The 21,294-nt window shown below is 39.5% G+C and overlaps 1 protein-coding gene across 2 annotated transcripts in view; it reads left to right on the forward strand.

Annotated features, from left to right (window-relative positions):
* The window catches only part of tmem132e (transmembrane protein 132E), a 975,100-nt gene that overhangs the window by 872,037 nt on the left and 81,769 nt on the right, over positions 1-21,294 (forward strand). The gene's annotated exons all lie outside the window — the stretch shown is intronic.

Genomic DNA, 21,294 nt, shown 5'->3' on the forward strand with positions numbered 1-21,294 from the left:
TGTGTGTGTGTGTGTGTGTGTTTGTGTGTGTGTGTGTGTGTGTACACACACTCTTGCTTTGATTCTTCAAGTAAAATCAATAGTTCATAAAAGTGGACAGATACATCAACATGGTTTGCAGTAAAAGCTCCATTATGTCCATCTCATGTCGTGGAGGGCAAAAACCCCCCCAGCCCTCATGTTGTTAACTTTAGTGCCATGGCTGCAGGCGGACTCAATGCAGAAAAACATAAACACAGAACGCTGCCCGGACTTCCCCCCTCACGCTGCGTTTGTAGAGGTTATTATTCGCTCCGCTCAATTACCAGCTGAGTGGATGGACAAAAGTGATAGCGATAAGGGCTAAATGTGCTATAAAAAAAAAAAAAAGAAAAACAATGCAATATTTTAAAGCTCGCACAGAGATAGATGAAGCCGCTCCTGCCAACTTGTGGAGTTAAAAAAACAACATCATTAGGTTGCCTACAGCCACAGCTCTTAAAGGCCTACAGAAACCCACTACTACCGACCACGCAGTCTGATAGTTTATATATCAATGATGAAATATTAACATTGCAACACATGCCAATACGGCTTTTTTAGTTACAATTTTAAATTTCCCGCGGGGTTTCTTGTTTAAAACGTCGCGGAATGATGACTCGTGTGCGTGACGTCTCGGGTTGCAGGGGACATATTAGCGCAGCATCATTTTGCGGCTAAAAGTCGTCTCTTTTCATCGCGCAATTACATAGTATTCTGGACATCTGTGTTGCTGAATCTTTTGCAATTTGTTCAATTAATAATGGAGAAGTCAAAGTAGAAAGATGGAGGTGGGAAGCTTTAGCCTTTAGCCACACAAACACACAGTGTTATTCCCGGAGGCGAAGCTTTACTATGGATCAGAGCGGTCAAGCGAACACGGTTCCCGACCACTTGTCAACCGGCAGGTTTCGGTGAGAAAATTGTGGTAAAAATTCGCCTCTTACGGAGATCAGCGGAGCTTGCGCCGTCCATGCAGCTGCCGTCGACTTCCCTCAGAGACTGGCGTCAAGACACCTGTGGACACACCCCTCCGACTATCAGGTACTAGTTTATCTCACTAAAACACTAGCAACACAATAGAAAGATGAGGGATTTCCCAGAATTATCCTAGTAAATGTGTCTAAAAACATCTGAATCCATCCCAATACAATCGCCTTTTTTTTTTTTTTAACTTTGTTTTATTTTACTTTTTTTCTAGTCCTTTGCTATCAATATCATCATCCACAAATCTTTCATTCTCGCTCAAATTAATGGAGGAATTGCCGTTTTCTCGGTCCGAATAGCTCTTGCTGCTGGATGTAAGAACGTGAGGAGCCCTCACACGGGTGACGTCATCGTCTGCGACTTCCGGTAAAGGCAAGGCTTTTTTATTAGCGAACAGAAGTTGCGGACTTTATCGTGGATGTTCTCTACTAAATCCTTTCAGCCATAATATGGCAATATTGCGAAATGATCAAGTATGACACATAGAATGGACCTGCTGTCCCTGTTTAAATAAGAACATCTCATTTCAGTAGGCCTTTAATGACGATGGGCCCCATTCAGCAACCGTTCTTAAGAACACATTTTGTTCTTAGGCCCACCTAGAAAAGTTTTTAAGGAGATTTTTGTATTCACCATTGTTTTCTTAGCAGGAATTAGGTAAGAACAAAATCTACGAGTGCTCCAGAGCACTCTTAGGGTGACCTATTTGTTCTTAAGTGTGACAAGTTCCCTTACTTCTATTGTCTAATGCTACATTAATATCATAGATATGCATACCCCTGGGGGTACTTGAAGGTATGCCAAGGTGTACGTGAAACTTTTTTTTAAATATTCTAAAAATAGCAACAATTCAAAAATCCTTTATAAATATATTTATTGAATAATACTTCAACAAAATATGAATGTAAGTTCATAAACTGTGAAAAAAATACAACAATGCAATGTTAAGTGTTGACAGCTAGGTTTTTTGTGGACATGTCCCATAAATATTGATGTTAAATATTTGTTTTTTTGTGAAGAAATGTTTAGAATTAAGTTGATGAATCCAGATGGATCTCTATTACAATTCCCAAAGAGGGCACTTTAAGTTGATGATTACTTATATGTGTAGAAATCTGTATTTATAATTGAATCACTTGTTTATTTTTCAACAAGTTTTTAGTTATTTTTATGTCTTTTTTTCCAAATAGTTCAAGAAAGACCACCACAAATGAGCAATATTTTGCACTGTTATACAATTTAATAAATCCGAAACTGATGAGATTGCTGTATTTGACTTCTTTATCTCTTTTTTTCAACCAAAAATGCTTTGCTTTGAGTAGGGGGTACTTGAATTAAAAAAATGTTTACAGGGGGTACATCACTGAAAAAAGGTTGAGAACCACTGTCATTGATAGATAGATAGATAAATAGATAGATAGATAGATAGATAGACATAGAGATAGATAGATATATATATATATAGAGATATATAGATAGGTTGAATAGCAACATTAAATTGGCCCTGGTGTGTGAATGTGAGTGTAAATGTTGTCTTTCTATCTGTGTTGGCCCTGCGATGAGGTGGCGACTTGTGCAGGGTGTACGCCGCCTTCTGCCAAAATGAAGCTGAGACAGGCTCCAGCGACCCCAAGTGGGACAAGTGGTAGAAAATGGATGAAAGGAGATATAGATAGATAGATAGATGAGACAGATGAGACAGACAGAAATATAGCAAAATCAGCAATATATAGACATGGCAGACACACACACACACACACACACACACACACACACACACACACACACACACACACACACACACACACACACTAATCAATTACCGGGAGCTTTGATTTAGTGATTGGTGACTCTTTAAACGACCAACAAGCCTCTCACACACTGTTGCAACTCAACTAACACAATGGTAATTGTTTTGGTGCTACTACAAGATGCTGCAGATTGTGCCCTGGGGATGGAGCACATATTTCACGACCATGTAGACCTATTTGCCCGAAGTGAGGAATATTAATTTGAACTCTTCGAGGCTACCTCAGCAGTCCCCCCTTTCTTAAACTTACGTTTTGACATTATGTATTTCCCCCGTGGTATAATACGAATTTCTCTTCTGTAATCTGTGTTTTCTCCATGTTTTTGATGTTCGGCTTTTCCGCCGGAATTGTTTCCTTATATGGGGAATATAAGGTGTTTACCTATGCAAATTACGGATTTGAGGGGGTTTACATAGGCATATTGGGGAAATAAGGGCATGTTTGTATGCAAATTATGATAGACACGTACGCGCTAACCATTTGGCATTCAGCAACTTAAGAACAGCAGGTGGGAACAATTTGGCCGTTTAAGAACACGATATGAATTTGAATGGACTCCTCTTACGAAATCACTTGGGAAGAAAGATAAGAGGAAAAGTTGGGAATTTATTGTTGAATGGGGCCCAATGTGTTTTGACCAGTGGTGTGCCGTCAGGGCCAGGAAGGCCTTCTCTGCTGGCCTAACATAACCAGAAATCACGATCCTTCAGTTCAGTTAAGTTTTCAGTTTATTTGGAACATGCATATTTCCAGTTGTTTCATTACAGCACGTCCGAAAAGGAGTAGGTAGAAGCAAAGCTTATTTAATCCTACCCCTTTTCATACCATAGCAATTTTATCCAATTTCCTTGTTCTCTGTAACAGAACAGTGAACAAACAAATAATAAATGAATAATATACATAAATAATCTTTGTCTCAATTTAAAAAAAACAAAAGGAAAAAAATAGTTGAAGATGTTCATCATAATTCTTGTTCTGTGTACTTTGTGAACAATTGTTGTTTGAACCGTCTCTTAAACTGAATCATATTGGTGCTTTTTTTTTATGTCTTTGGTGAATCCATTCCATAATTTAGTTCCACATGCAGATATACTAAATGTTTTTAGTGTTGTACGAGCAGACAAATGTTTTAAATTAGATTTTCCTGTAAGAGTGTTTTTCTCCTCTTTTTGTTGAGAAGAATTGCTGTACAGTACATTCTTGGGTAGCAGGTTATAGTTTGATTTAGCTTTATTTTAGCTGTTTGCAAATGGACCAAATTATTACATTTCAATAATTGTGATTTAATAAATAAAGGGTTTGTATGTTCTCTATATCCAACATTATGTATTATTCTAACTGATATTTTTTGTAACACATTTAGTGGATGAAGCGCACATTTGTAGTTGTTTCCCCATATATCTGCACAATAACTCAGATATGGTAACACTAGCCATCGTAGTTAAAGATAAAATTATTTTCTAAGTGAGTTTCCCTTAATATCTAAAAGTATTCTCTTTGTGTCATATTAAGCTCCTTTCTGTGCTGTTGTTTAGTTTTTATCCAATCAGAATTCAGCTAGCTTATGTTGCCATTTTGCACCAAAACTGCCCGAGGCCCTCAGAATCAACAATGCGGGCATCCGTGCACTGTCAGTGAACGAGGACATACAGTTGATAAACAATTGTGATAGCCAATCAGATTACAAGTTGTTGACAATAGCCTATCTAAATAGTAAGGATGTGGGAAAAAATTGATTCGAATACGTTGTGCGATTCAGAATCGATTCTCTTTTTTTTTAAATCGATTTATTTTTTTTATTTTTTTTTTATTTTTTGTTTATCAATCCAACAAACCACTACACAGCAATACCATAACCATGCAATCCAATTCCTAAACTAAACCTGACCCAGCAACACTCAGAACTGCAATAAACAGAGCAATTGAGAGAAGACACAAACACGACACAGAACAAACCAAAAGTAGTGAAACAAAAATGAATATTACCAACAACAGTATCAATATTAGTTATAATTTCAGCATCGAAGTGATTAAAAGTCTGTCATTGACATTATCATTAGACATTTATAAAAATTAAAAAAAAAACAACAATAGTGTCAGTGGCTTACACTTGCATCGCATCTCATAAGCTTGACAACACACTGTGTCCAATGTTTTCACAAAGATAAAATAAGTCATATTTTTGGTTCGTTTAATAGTTAAAACAAATTTACATTATTGCAATCAGTTGATAAAACATTGTCCTTTACAATTATAAAAGCTTTTAAAAAAAAATCTACTACTCTGCTTGCATGTCAGCAGACTGGGGTAGATCCTGCTGAAATGCTATGTATTGAATGAATACAGAATAGGAAAAATATCGTTTTTGAATCGAGAATCGAATCGAATCGAAAAAATCGATATATTATTGAATCGTGACCCCAAAAATCGATATTGAATCGAATTGTGGGACACCCAAAGATTCACAGCCCTACTAAATAGCCTGATGTTAACGAGACTTTAATTGGATACTCATCCCGTTTACAAGTTTTCAATTTAGCAGGAAGTGTAGTCATACCGGGAGAGCAGAGAAGGAGAAAAAAATGTTGATTAGGTGGCAGATATATATTTGCAAGGCCATTTTCAAGAAAGATATTTAAAGAGAAATTACATCTTGTGAGAGGACGTCGGCCAAACCCGGAAGCTAGCTCAGCTTTTTTGGCGATGAAATGGGGAAATGCTGGCCATTTCCACTCGAATAAGCCGACGACACAGCGTCGAATAAGTGCTATAAATTGTGAGTTGGAATATTTAATTTTTTCACTTTTAATGTTTTTTGCAATTTTAATTTTGACAGTACCACATATGTTTTAATTGCTTATATGTTTTAATTTATTGTTAAATGCGCTAAAAATAACCTGTTTTACACTTTGTTGATGTATTTCAATTCCCAGTAGTGAGTAAATGGCTTTATGTACAGTATTTCTCAAGCAATGGTCATGTGGGGACATAAATGATGGTATTTTGAGGAGTAATCATCGAAGTCAGACATCACTAAAGGCCTAGGTGGGAAACGCACGGCCCGCCACTGGTTTGGACCCAACTCTAGTTAGAGACCCCGACAGTTATTACCTCACTCAGGATTTTTAGATATCGCTGTCGTTGTTTTGTAAGTAAGTTGGTTAGGTAGCAACATAACCTCAAAAAAAATTGTGGAACCTCGATTTCCAAACTTAATTAGTTCTTGTACAGGTTTGGATGAGAAATGTTTGCATATTAAAGCAAAACCCTCCACAAGAAACAAAGTAAACATGAATATTGGGTTCAAGATTGGACAAAAGCATTGCAGTTAGTTAGTCATTTGCTAGGGGATTTTCATCTAACTTTCAGTAAATGTCAAAAATGGAATAGGGAACATGTCAAATTTGGGGGTGATCCGGATCATTTCTACTACGTTACCTTATGTTGACGTTATAAAGCTGAAGTGAAGTGAATAATGTTTATATAGCGTTTTTCTCTAGAGACTAGGGTTGTCCCGATACCAATATTTTGGCACCGGAACCAAAATGTATTTTGTATGTGTTTTCAATATAAAGGAGACCACAACCAATGTCATTATTGGCTGTAATTTAACATACACGTTTATGATACAAACATACACGTTTATGATACATTAAACATATTGCAATCAATGAAGAATTTTGTCATAAAATAAAATAGTGAACATACGAGACAGCTTCTCTTTTATAGTAAGTAAGCAAACAAATGATCCTAATTACTTTGCGGACGTATGCAGTAACATATTGTCATTTATCATTCTATTATTTTGTCAACATTATGAAGGACAAGCGGAAGAAAATTGATTTTTAATCTACTTGTTAAATTACTGTTAATATCTGATTACTTTCTTTTTTTAAATGATCTAAGATTGGAGTGATATTTCAAATGTTGCTATCAATCCGATACCAAGTAGTTACAGGGTCATACATTGGTCGTTCTTCTGTGTCCAGGGACGTATTTCCTGACTTTATAAACAATAAAAAAGACAAGATTTTGTAATAATAAAAAAATAGACATAATCATTGTAGTATTGACTATATACGGCTTTTGTACTTGGTATCGTTGCAGTCGATGTCTGTATAGAGCCGCCCACGGCATTTGTTTACATTGAGGAGTGCTAGCTTGCTCTTGGCGGTTAACTATCGTATCCTCCTGTGTGTAGTGAAACATGTTTAGCTAATCCTTGTCCTGCAGGGATGATACATGTAAAAAACTTACTTTCGACGAGGATTAGTGATTTAGAAGTAGCTAAAACACTACCAGTTGCGGCTGGTCGTTAGCCGCTAGCTAGCTAATGGCTAACAACAGCAAGAGCTAAGAACTTCTTGCAGAGCTGCGCTTCAGTGTTTATAGCTTCAACTTTATCGTAATTTTTTAAGCCAAAATGCGTCCATTCTTCCTTTTCTATTGCCTAACATGCGCCTCTGCTCGTTCTACCAGCAATGTCATAACATGACGATGGCGTACCATCATGTCCGAAAACAAAAGAAGTAGTATATTACCGTTTTTAATTCATTATTACCGCAGTACTTTATTAGTATCGGTATACCATACAACCCTACTAGAGACTCAAAGCAATTTGCATAGTGAAACCCAATTATCTACATATTTGAGCTACATATAAACCAGTGTGGGTGGCACTGGGAGCAGGTGGGTAAAGTGTCACGCCCAAGGACACAACGGCAGTGACTAGGATGGCGAAAGTGGGGATCGAACCTGGAACCCTAAAGTTGCTGGCAAGGCCGCTCTACCAACCATCTGTGCGGGTTGATATACTGCATATGCTAGCATCCCGCCTCTACCCACAGAGACAAAGAGAGTGGCTGTGTTATGTTCTGTCGGTCTTGAACCCCGAAATGGAAAAGACAGTAAGCGTAGTTCAGGTAAACATGACTTTAATGTCCAAAAACAAGGTATAAATAGTCCAACTGGGAAGTTACAAGCTAACCAAAACAATGATCTAGCCCGATTGGCAATCCGGAACAAGTGTGGGAGAAAGCACTTGGTAAAACAGGAAGTAGCACTGAAAATAAGAGCGCTGGAAAGGAAACAATACCAAACGCAGTAAAGAAAATAAACAAACCTGTCGACTGGGTTCACTGCGTTTATTTTTCTCTGCTACGATAACTGAAAAAATTCTATGTGGATTATAAATAAGGAAATGTCAGAAATGGGATAACGAGCAAGTGATTACATTTTGGGGGTGTTCCGGTTCACCGTCTGGATTCAGGACTTTTTTTACTATGTGAAGGTATGGCCTGGCAGAGGTCCGAGTGCTTTTCTAGTTTTTTTTGTGTCGACTATGGACGAGTGAATATAGGCACAGGTGAAATTGATTGACAGTGCTTCCAAAGTGTACTCCCTTTAATTTTTGGAGTGCTAAGCCAGCAAATGATTGGCTTTAATTCTAACAAACAAGATGGATTCAAGTGCAGAAACCTCACCAGATGATATCACTATTTCTAGCATATCCGCCCATCCAAGTCATCTCTTTTTATTTTTATTTATTTATTTATTTTTTTCAAGGTTTCATGGCACGACAAATTTAGTTCCGCGCGAATAAATTGCACTCAGCAGGATGCAGCCGTGCCAGATGTGACTCACCGTGACATCAACTCTGACTTTTCAGCCTCGTCTCCCAAAATCGTACAAAATGTTTCCGTCTTCTGAGTGTCTCCAGGAGAATAAAACAACATATGGTTGTTCATATTTTTGTTAGGAGAGTGGGTTTTATTCTTGCGCGGCACTTTATTCAAGGCACTTTATTGTCATACGAGACCACATGTGAGATTAATTGGAATTTAGTACGAGGTCCCAGATTAGCCCAGTGCGGGGATCTGCAACCCAGGGCTCGAGAGTGTGTAAAAATGGAAAAAGTTGAGGGGAAAAAAAAATAAATTTTTTGTTTTAATATGGTTTCTGTAGGAGGACAAATATGACACAAACCTTCCTAATTTTTAGAAATCCCACAGGTTCTGTTATACATGCTTCACTGATGAGAGTATTTGGCGAGTGCGTTTTGTCCTAGTAATTTCAGCAGTCCTTGAACTCACCGTAGTTTGTTTACATGAACAACTTTCTCCGACACTGCCACAGAAAGTGTACTACCTTTAATTTTTGAAACGCTAAGCCAGCAAATGATTAGCTTTTAACTCTTCGTAGTTTGTTTACATGTACAACTTTCTCCGACACTGCCACAGAAAGTGTACTACCTTTAATTTTTGAAACGCTAAGCCAGCAAATGATTAGCTTTTAACTCTTCGTAGTTTGTTTACATGTACAACTTTCTCCGATGCTGCCACAGAAAGATAACTCCCTTTAATTTTTGAAGTGCTAAGCCAGCAAATGATTGGCTTTCAATCCAACAAACAAGATGGATTCAAGTGGAGAAACCTCACCAGATGATATCACTATTTCTAGCATGTCGTGCCCATCCAAGCCATGTCTTTTTTTTTTCTTTTTTTTTTTTTATAAAGGTTGCATGGCACGGCGAATTTAGTTTCGCGCGAATAAATTGCACTCAGTGGGATGCAGCCGTGTTTTATGCCACTCCTTTGTCTCATTTTGTCCACCAAATGTTTTATGCTGCGCGTGAATGCACAAAGGTGAGCTTTGTTGATGTTATTGACTTGTGTGGAGTGCTAATGAGGCATATTTGGTCACTGCATGACTGCTATTTAATCGATGCTAACATGCTATTTAGGCTAGCTGTATGTACATATTGTCTCATTATGCTTTGTTTGTAGGTATATTTGAGCTCATTTACTTTCCTTTACTTATGTCCTTTAATGTATATTTGGATTTCTCGTGACACGCAATATTGGCTGCATTTGTGTGCTGTTATAGACCACAGCAAACATTACTCCGCGTGCAAAAATTGTAATAAATCCATTAGAAGAAGACAGCCTGCCGTTTCCTCCAACACACATCTATACCTTCGGCCATTCTAAGCCAGTAAATACCAGGAGTTATCTCACCCTCTGAGAAGCATCCGTTTTACTAATGTTGTAAGAATGTGTAGAATAAATATTATAACATTGATTAATAGGAATATTTTATACACAGAATACATTTTTATATTGTACTCCAATTACAATGTAAAAAACAATGACAGCAAACCAATTAAAAACCCAGTTCAACATAGTTGGGTTTTGCGATTATATTTATATATTTTGTGCGAGGTACTTTCACATGAGCACCGTCATAAACACAAAAACCACTGACCATGTAGTCTTTGCCCCCCATGATGTAACGCTTCTACTCCTGAACCCCAATAAGTGGGATTGACTACAAATTTCTCACACAGCTCAACAAATCACACCTTGTAACTTTAAAGTATTTTTACCGAATCAACACAAAGTTTGCTACACGCCTCTAGGAGACTGACATGCACATATACGTGTAGAATTTGAGAAAGATTGGTTGAAAAATATGCCGCCATCAATCAAAAGAGGCGAGATTTGCCATGAGTCCTTAACCATTAGTATCAATGATAATAAAACATGTCTATGGAGGTTGTAATTCATCCAGGTCATTTTAATCTTTGGGAATTCAATTGATCGCAACTGGACTGTTTGGTTTGTTTTAGAAGATGTTTGTCATCCAAGCAGACTTCATCAGTTCATGCTCATAGACTTAGATTGTCTGACACTAGTCAATTAGTCATCAGATCAATTTAGTCGATTAGTCTCTGACTAGTTCTGACCAATCTATATCAACTAGTCTCAAACTAGATCCAACCAATCTCAATCAACTAATCTCAGATTTGATCTGACCAATATAAATTGACTATTCTCAGATTGAAGTTTACCAGTATGGGTCGCCTCGTTTTATACTAGGTCTTATAGATCTGTCTAATCTAACTTGAATATTTTCAGATTATAGTTGACCAATCTAGGTTGGCTGGTCTTAGACTAAACAAGTTAGATCTGACCAATCTAAATCGACAAGTCTAAAACTAGATTTGGTCAATCTAGGTTGACTAGTCTCAGACTAGATTGGATCGATCTAAATTGATTAGTCTCAGACTAGATCTGACCAATCTAGGTCGACTAGTCTCAGACTAGATCTGACGGCTGTAAATCGGCTAGTCTGAGACTAGATCCGGCCAGTCTAAATCGACTAGCCTCAGACAAGCTCTGACCGATATAAATTGACCTGTCTCAGACTAGATCTGACCAGTCTAGGTCGGCTAGTCTCTGACAAGATCTGACCAATCTAAATCAGCTAGTCTCAGGCTAGATCTGACCAATCAAAGTCTACTAGTCTCAGGCTAGATCTGACCTATCTAAATCGGCTAGTCTGAGACTAGATCTGACCAATCTAAATCAACTAGTCCCAGACTATATCCGACCAGTCTAAATCGACTAGGAATATTTTATGAACAGAATACATTGTATATTGCAATCCAAATTGAATGTAAAAACTGACAGCAAACCAATTAAAAACCCAGTTCAAAACAGTTGGTTTTTCTGTTGTATTTATATATTTTTTGCGAGGTTCATCAGTTCATGTTCATAGACCTAAATTATTTATCACACTAGTCAACTAGTCATCAGATCAAATTTAGTCGATTAGTATCTGATTATTTCTGACCAATCTATATCGACTGGTCTCAGACAAGATCTAACCAATCTAAATGAACAAATCTCAGATTTGATCTTCCATCCATCCATTTTCTACCGCTTATTCCCTTTTGGGGTCGCGGGGGGCGCTGGCGCCTATCTCAGCTACAATCGGGCGGAAGGCGGGGTACACCCTGGACAAGTCGCCACTTCATCGCAGGGCCAACACAGATAAACAGACAACATTCACACTCACATTCACACACTAGGGCCAATTTAGTGTTGCCAATCAACCTATCCCCAGGTGCATGTCTTTGGAAGTGGGAGGAAGCCGGAGTACCCGGAGGGAACCCACGCATTCACGGGGAGAACATGCAAACTCCACACAGAAAGATCCCGAGCCTGGATTTGAACCCAGGACTGCAGGACCTTCGTATTGTGAGGCAGACGCACTAACCCCTCTGCCACCGTGAAGCCCAAGCCCAGATTTGATCTGACCAACCTAAATCGACAGATTAGATTTTACCAGTATGGGTGGCCTGGTTTTATACTATGTCTCATAGTGATCTAACTTGAATAATTTCACACTAGGTCTGACCAATCTAGGTTGGCTCGTCTTGGACTAGATCTGACCAATCTAAATTGACTAGTCTTGGACTAGATCAGGCCAATCTAAATGAAGATGTTCAGACTATATATGATCAGTCTAAATTGACTCGTTTCAGACTACATCCGGCAAATCTAGGTTGGCTAGTCTCTGACTAGATCTAAACAATCTGATTTGGCTAGTCTCAGACAATATCCGACCAGTGTAGGTCAGGTCGGCTGGTCTGAGACTAGATCTGACAAATTTCTATGGGCATCACTGATGAATTGTCTTCTAGAACACGCTGAAGAGTCCAGTTGTGATGGATTGAAAACCCTGAAAAAATTCTCATAAAACTGAATGTATTACATGTATGTGAGCGTGTCTTCCCAAGTATTTTGAGCACACAGAAAATGTCTTCCTAAAGGTTGATTTAAATCCTTATCTGCAACAGAATTCTGTGTGTTTTTTCATTACACCGAGTATACGCCCTCACAAATTTTGGCACAAATCTGTCCTATTTTTTTTCGGCATGATCCTACTTACTTGCGAACAAACGGCAATGAAAGTATTCATCTCTAAGCACTAATAAATCCTTTGTGTCTCCCCCAAGGCCTTTTTGAGACGGGATTGACTATAAGAGTTTACAGAGCGAGACAATCGTATTGACTGTAAGAGAGGTGTCCTTCGTAGTCTACGTTTACAAATAAGCATGAGTTAGTATGGCTGGTGCTGATGACCTCCCCCTGGTGGCAAATACAGCACATCCACAGACAAGAACAGGTGTCGCGGTGCGTTCAGGCGCGTAGGGAGGTGGAGGTGTCTCCGCAATGTCATTTTTCATTTTTCATTATCCATTAAAGCCAAGAAACTGAGCAATGTGCGATATTGAGCCAGCTTGCTTGAGTAACCCTGCCTGCGATCATTTAGAAGCAGTCCTTCAGGCGCAGGAAGTACACTTGACAGTTCAATAAAATCCCCCTTCCAGCCTACCACAGATTATCACATTGATAGGAATTTTCAGTGACACACATTTTTGTTGCTAATCAAATTGCTCTGGGCCAAAAAAAAATGAAACTCTTTGGGAATACATATTTAGAATGGATGTCATAATTCTCGTTTTTTTATTGTTTAATTCAATGAATTTTCAAATCCCTTTACCATGAATTGATTAACGTGGACCCTGACTTAAACAAGTTGAAAAACTTATTCGGGTGTTACCATTTAGTGGTCAATTGTACGGAATACGTACTGAACTGTGCAATCTACTAATAAAAGTTTCAATCAATCAATCAATCAATCAATCAATCCTGGATATAAACACATTTGTTTAAACAATATCCCTCTTGAATTTTGGTTGATCACTTAATTACTGTAATCAACTCAAAAAAGAAATGTTTTAACACAAACACATTTTTATTGTCAGAATTTCATGCACAAACATTTGTAAATAAGTTAATTGCATGTCAGGTATTAGCTTAAAACTTAAATTCCAGTCAAGGTTAATTTTGAAGCTAAGTTCACCAGCATGCACACCAGCTAGAATCTGATGGGTAAATGATACCTCAGTGAGTGTATGACTCCTAGGAATGTATACCGAGTACCGGGATTTTTCGGGTAATTGGGCCCGATTGTAGTTGAAATAGGCGCCAGCGCCCCCCGCGACTCCAAAAGGGAATAAGCGGTAGAAAATGGATGGATGGATGGGTTGGTCCATGAGGGCTCCTTAATATTAGCAGAAAAACAGCCCCAAAGCATGATGTTTCCACCCCCATGCTTCACAGTAGGTGTGGTGTTCTTGGGATGCAACTCAGTATTCTTCTTCCTCCAAACACGACGAGTTGAGTTGAGTGGGGGAGGGTTTGCACTCGGGGCCCAACAATGATTAAGAAACACTGTGGTACGCTATGTTGAAAAAAATTATATAGGTGACAAAGCAAATAATGGTCATCATTAATATTGAATTTAATTAACTTTCAAAACATGCCACTTCACCTTTGACCCCAGTGCCGCTCGCACTGGTGAATGAATGATAGGTGGCTGTCGGATGGGCCGTAGGCGCAAATTGGCAGCCGCGCTTCCGTCAGTCTACCCCAAGGCAGCTGTGGCTACAAATGTAGCTTACCGCCACCGAAGTGTTCATGTGGAGGAAATGAGTTTTGAATATCTAGTTCAGGGGACTGCCAGTGTCCAAAATCTGGCCCGCCGGAAATCCCCATTTAAAAAAAAAAAAAGTTTAATCCTTATTTTTTAATCCGTCCTTTCTAGCCCATTCATCAATCAATTTTCTACCACTTGTTACTCTTGGGGTCTCCTTGCCAATATCGTCTAAAAATGCAATTTCCCATCGATATCGTGACGTCAAGTGCGCGCTCTTTAAAGGCCTACTGAAACTCACTACTACCGACCACACAGTCTGATAGTTTATTCATCAATGATGAAATATTAACATTGCAACACATGCCAATACAGCCGGTTTAATTTGGACATCTGTGTTGCTGAATCTTTTGCAATTTGTTCAATTAATAATGGAGACTATAAAGAAGAATGCTGTTGGTGGAAAGCGGTGGATTGCAGCTGCCTTTAGCACCGAAACACAGCCGGTGTTTTTTGTTTGTTGTGAAGCTTTAACACAGAGCGGTCAAGCGAACATGTTTCTCTACGTCAACCAGCAAGTTTTTGGATGGGAAAATTGTGATATTAAGTCGGGTCTTACCGGATACTTGAGTGGATTATGCGACCTCCTCCTGTAGCTGTCAAAAAGGCAGCTGTGATCTTGGCTCCTCCATTGGCTTCTCTGAGAGACACTGGCGTTCACCGCAGCCCACCGACTTTCAGGTATGAATTTATAATCTCACTAAAACACTATTAACACAATAAGCAGATACTTTTTCTAGAATTATCCTAGTAAATGTGTCTAATAACATCTGAATCGCTCACACTTCCGTCGTCTTTTTTTTTTTTTAAGTGCTTCACTCTAACTTTCCTCATCCACGAATATTTCATCCTCGCTCAAATTAATGGGGAACTCGTCGCTTTCTCGGTTTGAATTGCACTTGCTGCTGGTGGCTATGATTATAAACAATGTGAGGATGCGAGGAGCCCTACAACCCGTGACGTCACGCGCACATCGTCTGCTACTTCCGGTACAGGAAAGGTTTTTTTTTATTAGCGACCAAAAGTTGCGAACTTTATCGTCGATGTTCTCTACTAAATCCTTTCAGCAAAAATATGGCGATACCGCGAAATGATCAAGTATGACACATAGAATAGACCTGCTATCCCAGTTTAAATAAGAAAATCTCATTTCAGTAGGCCGTTATGTCAATTAGTGCGCGAGAAAAACAATGGCAAAATCGTTGAGGAAACGTAAAATAGTTTCCGAGTGCAGAGTTTTCACGTTTTTCAGTTTGTCTAATCTGCCAAGAGACATTTGGGGAAACTATGAAACTCGCCACGGAGGGCAGCATGCGAGCTTGCTGGGCAAAGTGAGAGGAGAAAAGCTGGCTATGCTAAACCATGAATTTCGCTGCCCAGCAGAGTAAAATGCTACGCCAAACACAGGCAAACCTGTCCTCTGTACGGGCCAGCTACAAGGTAGCTAAACTAATTGCAAGCTGTGGAAAGGCGTTCATTGGTGGGGAGTTTGTAAAGAATAGTTTGAACTTTGTTGCGGAGGAGGTGGTGGGTCGGGCTCACTTGTGTTTCCAATAATTTGTACAACTCTTATCTTTTTGTGGTAGAATGATTAGAGCACACACATACTTGTTTGTCACAAAAAAAAATCATGAAGTTTGGTTCTTTTATGAATTTATTATGGGTCTACTGAAAATGTGAGAAAATCTGCTGGGTCAAAAGTATACATACAGCAATGTTAATATTTGGTTACATGTCCCTTTGCAAGTTTCACTGCAATAAGGCGCTTTTGGTAGCCATCTACAAGCTTGTAGCAAGCTTCTGGTTGAATGTTTGACCACTGCTCTTGATGAAATTGGAGCAGTTTGGCTAAATGTGTTGGTTTTCTGATATGAACTTGTTTCTTCATTATTGTCCACACGTTTAAGTCAGGACTTTGGCAAGGCCATCCTAAAACCTTAATTTTAGCCTGATTTAGCCATTCCTTTACCACTTTTGACGTGTGTGGGCGCAGCTGGGTGTTCCAATAAAACAATGACCCAACCTCTGGCCTGATGATTTTAGGCTTTCCTGGAGAATTTGGAGTTGTCCCATTTACTCTCTGTAAAGCACCAGTTCCATTGGCAGCAAAACAGGCCCAGAGCATAATACTACCACCAACATGCTTGACGGTAGGGTTGGTGTTCCTGGGACTAAAGGCCTCACCTTTTCTCCTCCAAACATATTGCTGGGTATTGTGGCCAAACAGCTCCATTTTTGTTTCATCTGACCACGGAACTTTCCTCCAGAAGTTCTTATCTTTGTCCATGTGATCAGTAGCAAACTTTAGACGAGGCTTAAGGTGTCGCTTCTGGATCAAGGGCTTCCTTCTTGCATGGTAGCCTCTCAGTCCACGGCAATGCAAAACACGCTTGACTGTGGACACTGACACCTGTGTTCCAGCAACCTCCAATTGATTGCAGACCTGCTTTTTGTTGGTTCTTGGTTGACTCTTGATCAACCTGACCAACTTTCTCTCAGCAGCTGGTGATAGTTTGCGTTTTCTTCCTGATCGTGGCAGTGACAAAACTGTGCCATGCACTTTGTACTTACGAGCAATTGTCCACACAGTTGCTCTTGGGACCCTAAGCTGCTTTGAAATGGCTCCAAGTGACTTTCCTGACTTGTTCAGGTCAATGATTAGTTTTACCAGATTTGTGCTGAGTTCTTTTGACTTTCCAATGTCTCGTTTGTAACCGAGTCTAATGAACGCATCACATGAGCCCTATTTAAATGGGCTCAGCGAAGTCAACAGGTGTCATCAATCATAATCACTCACATGAAGTTAAGAGGCCATGCCATGAAGCTCATTTGATTTGATTGTAACTTTTCTACATCACCAAAACTGATTATATATGTTTCCGTATACTTTTGACCCAGCAGATTTGGTCACATTTTCAGTAGATCCATAATAAATTCATAACCGCTCCCCTGTGCTGACCTGTCTCCGCTAGGGATGGTCCCCTGCTGGCCCCACTATGTTAGATCCACTATGAACTAGACTTTCATAATATTATGCCAGATCCACTCGATGTCCATTGCACCGGTAGCCCTCGAGGGGTTAGGGGGTGTCCCCCACATCTGCGGTCCTCTTCAAGGTTTCTCATTGTCATCCCACCGGGTTGAGTTTTTCCTTGCCCTGATGTGGGATCTGAATCGAGGATGTCGTTGTGGCTTGTGCAGCCCTTTGAGACACTTGTTATTTTGGGCTATATAAATAAACATTGATTGATTGATTAAAGAACCAGATTTCATGAATCTTTTTTGTGACCAAAAAAAAAAAAGATATATAGAAACAATTGGAAACTCAAGACAGCCATGACTGTCAAAACAAGGACTGTGGTGGGGTTTGTTTTCCCGGAATGCAAAGGAAGGTGACGGGGCATGGCGTGAAGGTAAATACATATTTTAATTTATCTATAAAAAACTAAAGGCGCGCACAAGGCGGAGAACAAACTTGGCTAAAAAAAACAAAACTATCACAAAGGCAAAAAACTTAGAACATGAAAAACTCGCTAACTGTGATTTGAATAAACAAAACTTACGTGCAGGGCATGAAGCATGAACTATGGCATGAAGAGAATGAACAGAGCATGGAAAAACAACAAAGACGCCAGGCCGACTGCCTGGCAACTACAAGCGTAAATAATAGTGTCGTGATTAACACAGGTGCGTGAGTCCAAATGAATCAGGTGAACTAATGGTTGTCATGGTGACAAAACAAACAAGAGTGCACAATGAGTCCAAAACCGAACAGAACGTGACCACAAAACATGACAATGACATTATGTCGGGCTTCACGGTGGCAGAGGGGTTAGTGCGTCTGCCTCACAATACGAAGTTCCTGCAGTCCTGGGTTCAAATCCAGGCTCGGGATCTTTCTGTGTGGAGTTTGCATGTTCTCCCCGTGAATGCGTGGGTTCCCTCCGGGTACTCCGGCTTCCTCCCACTTCCAAAAACATGCACCTGGGGATAGGTTGATTGGCAACACTAAATTGGCCCTAGTGTGTGAATGTGAGTGTGAATGTTGTCTGTCTATCTGTGTTGGCCCTGCGATGAGGTGGCGACTTGTCCAGGGTGTACCCCGCCTTCCGCCCGATTGTAGCTGAGATAGGCGCCAGCGCCCCCCGCGACCCCAAAAGGGAATAAGCGGTAGAAAATGGATGGATGGATGGACATTATGTCCCTCACAAGTGTATGTTCACTTTTAACCACAACTGTATATATATATATATATATATATATATATATATATATATATATATATATATATATATATATATATATATATACATATATATATATATATATATATATATATATATATATATGTGTATGTATATATATATATATATATATATATATATATATATATATATATATATGTATGTATATATATATATATATATATATATATATATGTATGTATATATATATATATATATATATATATGTATATATGTATATATATATATATGTATATGTATATATGTGTATATGTATGTATAAGTATAAATATGTATGTATATATGTGTATATGTATGTGTGTATATATATATATGTATGTATATATGTCTATATGTATGTATGTATATATGTAATATATATATATATGTGTATATGTATGTATATATATATACATATATGTATATATATATGTATATAGATGATACATGGGATGTACTTGTATAGCGCTTTTCTACCTTCAAAGTACTCAAAGCGCTTTGACACTACTTCCACATTTACCCATTCACACACTGATGGAGGGAGCTGCCATGCAAGGTGCTAACCAGCACCCATCAGGAGCAAGGGTGAAGTGTCTTGCTCAAGGACACAACGGACGTGGCAAGGTTGGTACTAGGTGGGGATTGAACCAGGGACCCTCGGGTTGCGCACGGCCACTCTCCCCACTGCGCCACGCCGTCCATGACGAGTTGAATTTATACCAAAAAGTTCTATTTTGGTTTCATCTGACCACATGACATTCTCCCAATCCTCTGCTGTATCATCCATGTATCCATTTTGGTATAAACTCAACTTGTCGTGTTTTGAGGAAGAGGAATACTGAGTTGCATCCCAAGAACACCACAACTTCTGTGAAGCATGGGGGTGGAAACATCATGCTTTGGTTTTTCTGCTAAGGGGACAGGACAATTGATCCGTGTTAAGGAAAGAATGAATGGGGCCATGTATCGTGAGATTTAGAGCCAAAACCTCCTTCCATCAGTGAGAGCTTTGAATGGTTGACCAAATACTTATTTCCACCATAATTTACAAATAAATTCTTTAAAATTCCTACAATGTGAATTCCTGAATTTCTTTTTCAAAATCTGTCTCTCACAGTTGAAGTGTACCTATGATGAAAATTACAGACCTCTGTCATCATTTTAAGTGGGAGAACTTGCACAATCGGGCCCCGCTGTGTATATATATATATATATATCTACAATTTTTTGACCCAATGCAGCCCCCGGGTCAAAAAGTTTGTGGAGCCCTGATCTATTTGATAGAAAAGCTATATACATTTATTCATTATTATTACTATTATCCATCCATCCATCCATTTTCTACCGCTTATTCCCTTTCGGGGTCGCGGGGGGCGCTGGCGCCTATCTCAGCTATTATTATTATTATTATTATTATTATATCAAGGACACTCTTATTTTACGCATTCCTAAAAAGAAAAGTTGTATTTTTGTTGACTAGGAAATGGGGAAATGTCGGAAAAGCCACTTCTGTGGCGAACATAATTATGTCGCTCCACCAAGTGAGATAGAAGCTGTGTGTGTTTGGGGTCAGGAGGCCAACACCAGCGCCCCCCCAGCCCCCCATCCCACACACACACACGCACCTCGCCAAATCCCCCACCCCCGAAGAGCCGTGATTCACAGCAGCCATGTGAAGGCCGAGATAAGACTTTGTGTCAGCCCGTCACATCTCACGCCTGTGGTCATCCAGCACACATACTGTACCTGACCCGGTCTACCTCCGTCTCCTCTGCCTCCGTGCCGCCACTCCTCTCACACCCACTATATCGCTGTGACACGTTCACCTCCAGCCAGGCGCCAAATTTAGCGACAGAAACGACAGGAGGACACGGAATATGATTAAAGTTCATTCAGTGCAGCTGATGTTGTCGGCGCATCTTCCATGTTCATTAAATGATACATCACATGGCAGTCAAAGAACATTTTATCTAAAGTAGCAGGTAAAAGATTGAGATCTTTTAATGTATCGTATTTTACAGACTATAGATGACATCAGGATATAAGCCGCCCCCACTGAATTGTAGAAAAAATGTTTTGTTCTGTAAGTCGCAGATATATAAAAAGACAAATGAATAATTCATATAAATATTAATTTATTTTTTCAACACTATTGTATACAATTTGGGCGGTATAGCTTCTTTTGGTAGAGCGGCCGTGCCAGCAACTTGAGGGTTGCAGGTTCGATCCCCGCTTCCGCCATCCTAGTCACTGCAGTTGTGTCCTTGGGCAAGACACTTTACCCACCTGCTCCCAGTGCCACCCTCACTGGCTTAAAATGTCACTTAGATATTGGGTTTCACTATGTAAAGCGCTTTGAGTCACTAGAGAAAAAGCGCTATATAAATACGGTTCACTTCACTGTGGTATACCGGTATTGGTATTGTACCGCGATACTAATGAATCATATTCGGTAGGGCTGCGAATCTTTGGGTGTCCCACGATTCGATTCAATATCGATTCTTGGGGTCGTGATTCGATTATAAATTGATTTTTCTTGAACTATTTGGAAAAAAAGATATAAAAATAACTAAAAACCTGTTGAAAAATAAACAGGTGATTCAATTATAAATACAGATTTCTACACATACTGCGATGAGGTGGCGACTTGTCCAGGGTGTACACCGCCTTCCGCCCGATTGTAGCTGAGATAGGCACCAGCGACCCCAAAGGGAATAAGCAGTAGAAAATGGATGGATGGATAGCTGTAAATATACTCCTCCCCTCTTAACCACGCCCCCAACAACGCCCGTCGCCTAACCCCCTTACCACGCCCCCCACCCCCCCGAAATCGGAGGTCTCAAGGTCGGCAAGTATGCTCTACTGACTCAAAGTTCTTCACATAGTGA

The sequence above is a fragment of the Nerophis ophidion genome, linkage group LG04, assembly GCF_033978795.1.
Source record: "Nerophis ophidion isolate RoL-2023_Sa linkage group LG04, RoL_Noph_v1.0, whole genome shotgun sequence".
Classification (NCBI taxonomy): domain Eukaryota; kingdom Metazoa; phylum Chordata; class Actinopteri; order Syngnathiformes; family Syngnathidae; genus Nerophis; species Nerophis ophidion.